This window comes from Melitaea cinxia, chromosome 11 (genome assembly GCF_905220565.1).
Source record: "Melitaea cinxia chromosome 11, ilMelCinx1.1, whole genome shotgun sequence".
Taxonomy (NCBI): domain Eukaryota; kingdom Metazoa; phylum Arthropoda; class Insecta; order Lepidoptera; family Nymphalidae; genus Melitaea; species Melitaea cinxia.
In genome coordinates this window covers 1,821,348-1,830,538 of record NC_059404.1, presented here as the reverse complement: position 1 = coordinate 1,830,538, position 9,191 = coordinate 1,821,348, and positions in this window count along the sequence as shown.

The following is a 9,191-nucleotide window of genomic DNA, read 5'->3' as shown; positions in this document are numbered from 1 at the left end:
ATTAATTGCTGGCGCGTGATGTCATATGAATTGCAGTTATTTATTACAACGCTAATGCGATTAATAACGATTTACATCGGCACTTTCGAAGAAAACATATTGCATCGTAATAACGAGTTATTAATTGTGTAAATAACAATGAATAAAATTACTGAATATTTGTTAATAATCTGGAAAGGAAACAGGCGATGGTTGGTGATTTGTCACACAACTAGTGCAGTAAAATTGTGCCAATTTGGAATCTATACTAATATTAGAAAGCTGAAGAGTTTGCTTAAACGCCTTAATTTAAGGAATTACTGGTTTAAATTGAAAAATTATGTTTGTGTCGGATGGCCCATTTCTCGAAAGGCTATAGGCTATATAATTTTAGTATTTTTTTTTCTCAAACTAGCGAGGGTAAAACCGCGAGGCACAACTGACTTGTTCACAAGTTTACACCCTAACAAGTATTTTTTTTTTCATATTTCGTAAATGTTATAATAACGCGGAAATTTACTTGATTTGAATATACATTTTTGTGTTTCAGTTATATAATAAAATATTGTATGATATTTAGAAATAAATGAAAAAGAAAGCCGTATATTTAATTTAAAATACATATATTGAAGTATAAACTAGATTTGTATGTTTGTCATATCATCAAAGAATTTTATAATTATTTTATACTGACTTATTTAGGACAACTTCTATTTTAAATTAATCAAGTGTTTATCGTAGTGAATAATTAATAATATGCGTATAGAGCTTGATATTAAAACAAAACTATTGCTTTCATCAACAAAATGGATTAATCACAGCAGTACAAAACGAAATAATATCGTAGACCACAATTTTCGTTACGGTTTTGGCAGTGAACTATGAATTAAACACGCAATCTCTTCATTTTTTAGTATCGATTTTGTTATTTAAAAAAAAAGCGCAAGCCATTTTCTACGATATCTCCAAAATCGTGTGACATAACTCACTTGTCCTTGAAAGCGACACGAGATTTCAATGTTGCCTATTCAATAGCTGGTTATATCATCAATGCACTTCTGAATTACACTGAAAAACTTAGCTGTAAGCCTTTTGTCTCACAAAGACGGAAGCGATTCGTTTTGCGGTCCTAACTACAAGCCACACGACCAAACCCGACACATGAAAATAACCAAACGTATACCTCGAAACGACGTCCGAATATCCTGAAATAACTAGGCTTTGGTAAACTAAGCTTATCGTATCGCGTTTGAATCACAGCATAGAAAATAATATCAAATATTTTGCCTATATAAATTTATATACATCACTTCACTCTCACTTTTACACACAAAGTTCGATAGCAAATAACGTTTTGGAAAACAATTCAAAAGAATATTCTCGACGCAGTTAACCACGAAGCTAATAACGCGAAATTATCTTAAAGTTCGCTTCCAGCACCTTTCCTTCATTTAGAAGGAAGGGGTGGATTTGTTTTTTGCCGTTGTTATTTTTTTTTTTATAATTTCGATTTCTTTCCGGGTACGCGTCCGGGCCACGCCGACGAGGCGACTGGAAGGATCGAACGCTACCCTGGGGGAGGCTGCGTATTTGCGCATGCCGGACAAGCAAAATCCTACTCCATACCCGCTATATACGGTACTATTTCCATCGTCGCAACAAATTCCGTCAATCGATTTCCACTTGGTGCCAAAAGGACGTATGTTCGACGAGCGTTGATTGATTAAGAACTTACTGTAATGTTATTAAAGTAGGTTTTTCCTTCGTGGTGGCTATTTTCATGAAAATTTAGGGATGAGGCGAGGTCGGCATGTTGAATAGATGTATTAGCAATAGAGGGCGTTGTTTGATGTAGCGGTCTGTTATCGGGCACTTCCATTTAAAAGCAGTTTGTTGAAACGTCAATATGATATCTGTACAGCTGATGTTAATAAATCTGGTCTATTTATCTTTATCATTTCTTTGTTATTACTTTATCGACCTTCAAGAGAATTTTAAAAAGAGTTAATACGTATTTGTATTTTTAAACTGTTGTCTTGCTTATTTTGCATAAAAAATAGATCTTAAGAAGTTAAATTGGCGAATAAGAAGTGAACGTAGGTAAAAAATCAGTGAAGTGAGTAAGCCTGCAGCGGCCGCAGACGCGAGACGCCGCGTGGGCGTCGAAGCGACTGTATCGTATGCAGTTCAATCGATACGCTGCAGTCTTTGCTGATCTACGAATGAGAGAATACTCTCCTTTTGACCTTCGGCCTTTTTATAACTACACATTACAATTTAGAATCAGGTAGATACTGCAAAAAAAATTAAGTCTTTAGTAGATGCAACTAAAAAACTAGATCACTAGACACCGGTTTTGTCAACTAAATTAAAAATATATATCAATATATAAAAGAGAAATTACTTTAGAAATAGAAATTTAAAAAAAAAAAACAATGGAAATTATTATGATACTTATACCTAAATTTATCAACTAGAACCATATTCAATTATTATTAAAAAAAAAAAATCTTACGCAATATCTGCTGTATGGTTACGGCAGTAAAGAATATAGCCACCCAGGGCAAAATAAAATAATTTGCAGAATATTATAAATACCCATTTCCCTCTTTTTTTTAGAAGATATTGCTTATCGTCATCATCATCATCATCATCAGTTCAGCCTATCGCAGTCCACTACTGGACATAGGCCTCCACAAGTTCACGCCAAAAATGGCGTGAACTCATTTGTTTTGCTTATAGTCACCACGCTGGGCAGGCGGGCTGGTGACCGCAGGGATAACTTTGTCGCACCGAAGACGCTGCTGCCCGTCTTCGGCATGTGTATTTCAAAGCCAACAGTTGGATGGTTATCCCGCCATGGTCGGCTTTTTAAGTTCCAAGGTAGTAGAACTGTGTTATCCCTTAGTCGCCTCTTACGACACCCACGGGAAGAGAGGGGATGGCTATATTCTTTGATGCTGTAACCACACAGCATAAGTTAAGAGTGTTAACATTAATATAAGGCAAAACAACGTTTGCGAAGTCAGCTAGTATTCCTATAATATTTCATCCGTGCAATGTAAGTGTACTTTAATTTAAAATGATGCTGTATACTAACAGATGCAGCACAAGCTGAGTGAAGGCCTTTTTAAGGACATATATTTTAGATTTAGGTTGCTAATTATTCCGTTACTATCTTATAAAATACAGCTTAAGCTCAGTCCATATAGAAAAACGATACGTTTTGCGAATTAAATATGGGAAACGGATCGTTTATTAAATATAGGAACCAGTCGTAGATTTGATTTTTATTTTTGGTTAGCTAATACTTGTCCGCTTCTAGTATCGTTATCGATGGTAGGTATATTCCGCAGACGCAAAACTGAGTGTTTGTATTGACAGTATTAGTCACTTGCTAAATTAGTTGGAACAGATTCATATCACGTAATAGCAAAGGAAGCTGCGTCAACGGAATACAAATCGATATATTGTTTTACAATTTTTAAAGAATATCATATGAATGTAATTCTTAGATATTTTCAAAAAAATACACATTAAGTGCAATAGATTTTTTTTGCTGAAAATTTCACATGATTTTTCAGTCGTCTGTTCCTAAGGTATGCAACTTAATGTCTGTATTTTATACATTTAAGTGATTGGAACTTGTGGCAGTATGTTTAAAACTTTTGTTTTTTTTTTTTGTTACAGAAGTCGATAATAATTTACTCTTTATTGTACACATAAAAAGAAGAAAACAATTTATGAAACAATACACAAAAAGAAATGTACAACAGGCGGTCTTTTCGCTAAACAGCGATCTCTGCCAGACAACCAACGTGGAGCAGATAATGTGAAAAAAGCGGAAAGGGTGTACAGAAGTAAAATTAAAGAAAACAGGAAGAAAACCATACATAGACACACACATACATACATACTATATTATAAACAATATTAACTATACTAAAAATTACAGAACGTATTACATAAAAAGATATCAGTACAATACACATATAAATATCAATCCAAGGGGATGAAATATTGTCGAAGTTACTTTGACTTTTGAATAAAAAAGTAATTCATACTCGAGATCAGTCTCGTATAATTAGTCTCAAATTTGTTTGAGAAAATCACGTAAATATCATGTACTTTAACGTACGCGCTTTGTGATTGTAGGATATATAATTAGAAAAGTTATCATCTTTCTTAAAGCAAAGTACATAAGGCAAAGAATGAATTCAGATAAATTTTAACTGTGGTAGGGCACAGCAGGGAATTTCCTGCTCAAAATATTGAGTAGCCCGAATGAGTTAGTACCTCGACCTTACAGACGATCACAGCTAAATAATACTGTTTTCAAGCGGTGTTGTGTTCCTGATTATAATTAACACAAAATACTCGCACAAGCACCAACGCTCAGACCACGACAAACATGTACTGAAAAACTGTATGGCCTATCCAAAAATTTATCTGCGCCAACTTAATACAATTTCAGTAAAGCTTATCTTAAAAATACCGTTCAATTAAAACTTTTTATAAATCTTAAAGGTCAACATTGCGAAACAACTTTTAATATGCTTTGAAACACTTGATTTTTCTTTCACTTATTTTTTTAATTGGTTTCACTTACCTAAGAGAAGAAACGTGATACTTATTTTGATGAGCGGAGTACTTTTAACATTATCAGAGACTAAAGAACATTTAATTAGAATTTCAGCTGAGGGCACAGCAGGAAAATTCCTGCTTAAAACGTGGAGCAGCCTGACTGGGGTAATACTATTCCTGAGGGAGATTAGGGATAGGGTCGGCATCGTGCTAGCGATGCTTCTGGTGTTGCAGACGTCTATAAGCATAATAAGCAGTAATATACGGTAATCGCTTACCATCAGGTGCGCCACACACTTGTTTACCGACCTAGTTGTATATATAAAAAAATATGTTACAAAAATATTACATCTAGTATGACAAATTCTAAAACAATATCAATAATTTTTGGTAAAGCTTTAGATTAGGAAAAACCGAATTTCGGGACCGTGGGGGGAAGGGGGGGGGACGCCACCCCTGGTATCACTGTCATACTTCGAAACCCCATGGTCATGGAGATATCCATGGTTAAAGTTTTGAGGTTAGAAGAAGAATTTCGCAGCTTTCACACATTATTTTCACATTTCACGCGCGTTTTTTTTCACATTTCACACGCTATTTTCATATTTCACACGTAATTTTCTCGTTTCATAAGTTATTTTCAAAATAAAAACGATCTCGACTCCAAGATCAACAAACGATACAACCTACGTTACTCATGCTCCGTTCCATAGTTTTCACATGTTATTTTCACATTTCGCACTTGATTCTAACATTCCACACGTTAATTAAATGTTTTCACACGGTTTTTTAACAAACGATACAACAAATGTTTAACAACTGAGAAATAGATGTTTTTATAAAAAAATGACAGGCCACTTATCGTTTCGCTCCAAAACAATGTAAGCATAAGTTCATTGTTTTTGTTTAAATGTAAACCAAACTTTTTGTTAACTGTAAAAGCAAATGTCTATACAGCCTTGTTTCATGTTATGTTTTTTACTTAAATATATTTTATTCTTATTCACTAGCTGATGTAGTAAGGAGTAACTTACGGTACTTTTATTAGAAATGTATTTATTTTATAGCTCTGCGAACTGAACAATACTTTACTACTTTTTGTTAAATTGCAAGCGGACGAAGTTGCGGGCACAGCTGGTTTTATTAATAACTTAGGAAGACCAAGCTAAGATACACCAAACTAATACAATTAATATGAAAGCAGATAACAGATCAAATAGATTGACATAAACAAGAGTTCAGAAACTATAAAATTACTGCTTTTATCGATGTTAAGTTTTCCTATAAAGCACTGCGGTCAGTAAGAATTTCCACCACATACTATCTAAGGCACTAGTGCGGTTTTAGCTTTTAGCAGCGTCAACGTATTACTATTGCTGACGCGTGCTTCACCCCTCAAGCTGTAGCACGACTTTTATGGTCTAACCTTCCAATAATTTGCAATATTAATGTTCATTTACGTTTGTGAATATCATTGGATTTTATTTTATCATTTTTCTTTTTTTTGCATTCAAAATTGCTTTCCTTAACTAAACGCTTCCCCGTTGCTAGACATAAACCTCCCCAAACTCGTATCAAACATTCCGTTTAAGTAACATTTAATGAAAATACGTCATTATATAAAAAGATATCACATATTACTTGGTTCTAATTATGTCGCAACAATATCGCACATACTCCAGTGTAAACCGAGCCAGCTTATATAAGAGCACGGCTGGCTAGGCGCACTGAGCACACGTGAGCTGGCGTGTGCAGTGTCCTGCGACGTGACATCGATCACCTGCGTCTCAGGTAGATAGCCTACCGTCTATAGGTCATTTGTATAAAAATTGTAAGGATAACCTCTTTCGTGTGATAGTGAGAGTTCCAAAGAGGGTTTGATTTCCACTCGGAAAGGATATTTCTGTCTATACAAAACTTTGTGTCCAATCTTGTCACCGTGATTGTCTCTACAATGATTTGGAACCTGATAATGACCGTTACTTTGGTACTGTATACAGTGAAACGGACTGATTATGTTCCAGGTCATTTCAACTTTATCAAATAGAGAGGAGGTATTTGTCCAGCAATGGGATATTTAAGGGCTGATTTAGTTAAGTATAAACACATATAATTGTAACCAGAATAACACATATAGGCATTTGATGCTGTTAAGTTTCCATAGATAGTAGTGAGATGTTTTACAGCCAGATTAGATTTTGAACCTGATATTCTAACGCATAAAATTAATTTTAAATCCGGAACTATAAGGTCTTGACTTATAGCACAAACAAACAAACTCTATATCACTATATTATGGTGCAACATTGATAGCAATATGCTTATTATACATAAGGTTTATACATGTGTAATACTACACCGAGTACGTGAAATGGAATCAGCACTGCGTTTCAATAGGTGCACAATACTACCTCCCATTGACTAAAAGGCCGCTAACCACCAATTTTTACTTTTTAATATAAATTACATTGTTCGAAATTTACAGAACAGAATTACATGAAAGAGTTTTATAATAAATACGAATTATTTATCACTACTACCCCCTCAGTAACTCACGAACTCAGCGCGGTAATTTTCGATTCTGTGGGAATGCCAGGGTGAAAATTTATGTGTTGATCTAAATCTAAAGCTATTCACATACTAAGTTTTATTACGATCAGTTCAGTACCCAACTAGAAAAAAAGTCAGGCTCAACCAGATCATGTATCTGGACCGGATCAGGATAGAATAAGGCATGCCAAATCCGGCAAGCTCTATCAGGACCAGTCTGATCCAAACAAGGATAGCCTGATGTAAAATATAATCAAGTATGGTAAGGCATACTGGATCAGGACCCAGTCCGGTCCAGATAAGGACAGCCTGATGTAAAATATAATCAAGCGTGGTAAGGCATAACTGCATCAGGACCAGGTCTGGTCCAGATCAGGATAGCCTGAAAACAGCAAAATAACAAAAAATGTATCCACCAAAAGACGCAAGATACTGTATTTTGTCCGATTTCTAGAAAAATCGTATTTTGAAGTTAACACGTTTTTAGTCTAAAGACAGCAAATAAGTGCCCTTGATACACGTGACCGGCATGTGCCGGGGGCACACTAGAAGGGGACACAATAGATTGTCTGAGTTGGGGATGATAATGACAGTCGATGACTTTAATTGCGTCAATTTTTTTTTGTTGCTAGTAAACTTTCTGGTATTAGCTGTGTGTATTTTTACTTTAGTTTACAAGCAATATAAATGAGCTTGTTTGTCAAATTTCACGTATATATATATACGTGATATATATATATGCTCAATCATTTGCTATGATGCTTCTTCGTTCAACGCATTTCTTTTATAACTCAGAAGTGCTTAAATACGATTAATACTATGCAAAGAACTCTGTCGTTATATTTTCATCACATTCATATAAGCCGAGAACGAATATGCCCATTATATGTGATTAGTGTCAACGCAAAAAGAGTTACATACAACTTAAAACTTGACAGTTGAACATGGCGTCAATATGTCAATAAACTATAAAATTGATATGGAAATTTTCAGAATACAAGAACACTATGACTCTCAGTTATGGAAACACAATCATAATCGTCAAAGCAGATCAAATCGTGACTGTAACCTTATTCTCAGACGCTTGTGAAATAAAGTAGTGATTAGTCCATATTTCAATTTCTGAGTTTCTCATTTATTTCCATTCGAAATAACGAATCTGCGGGTACTATTATCAAGTCGAAACGGAATTTAAATGCTCTAATAGCCGACCCTTAAATTCCGAAACTCGATTCCAAACGAGAGATTACAAATTTCAGAACGGGGATTAGATTTAGCTTCCCTTGCTTTGAGTTCTGCAAGTAAAGTTGACATTAGCTTAACGGACCCATTTTTTTCCCGACTACAGTAAAAATAAGGGAGGTATAGTTCGCGTCATGTAAAAAGAACGCTGGCCTTGAAGCTGCGCAGAAGCGATTTATCGGTCTATTTGGTGGTACGGGGCAGGGGGCGGGCGTGTTTATCACGTGTCGCATGCTTGCCGGTGTGCTATTGGTTGGACAGTTTCGACGCCGACTCAAAAAGTCAAAATACTACCGCGTACAAAAGTTTTTACTTAATTACGAAATAGTTTTACACAGAGAAGTGAGAAAATTTATTTAAAACGTATAATTCGCGTCATGTAAAAAGAACGCTGGCTGTGAATATATGCAAAGGCGATTTACAGAGTTGCCAACTCTTGAAAAAACTTTTCCCTACTGTCCATTTTTTGGAACAGTCTTATTTGGTAAAAAAACCACCTTCAATCGTAATTTACGTTTTTTCCGCATTTATCACTCACTTTCACAACACATTAGCATACGGGCACTTGTAAAACTCCATTTACTATTTATTCCACTTAAAACAAATACCAATTAATCATTTTAAACACATAAAAATTATTAAAATACGAATATCGAAAGCATAGATAATTAATATTTTTAACTATAGCATTTCAATAATTTTTTATTAGGCAAAAAGGAACAAAATGAGTAACATAATTGTGTTTGCGCGCAAACGAAAAAAAACCGACTTCAATTACATCGACAAGTAATACAACGCAGATCGACGAAAAAATAGTCAAGCAACTACGCGTCATC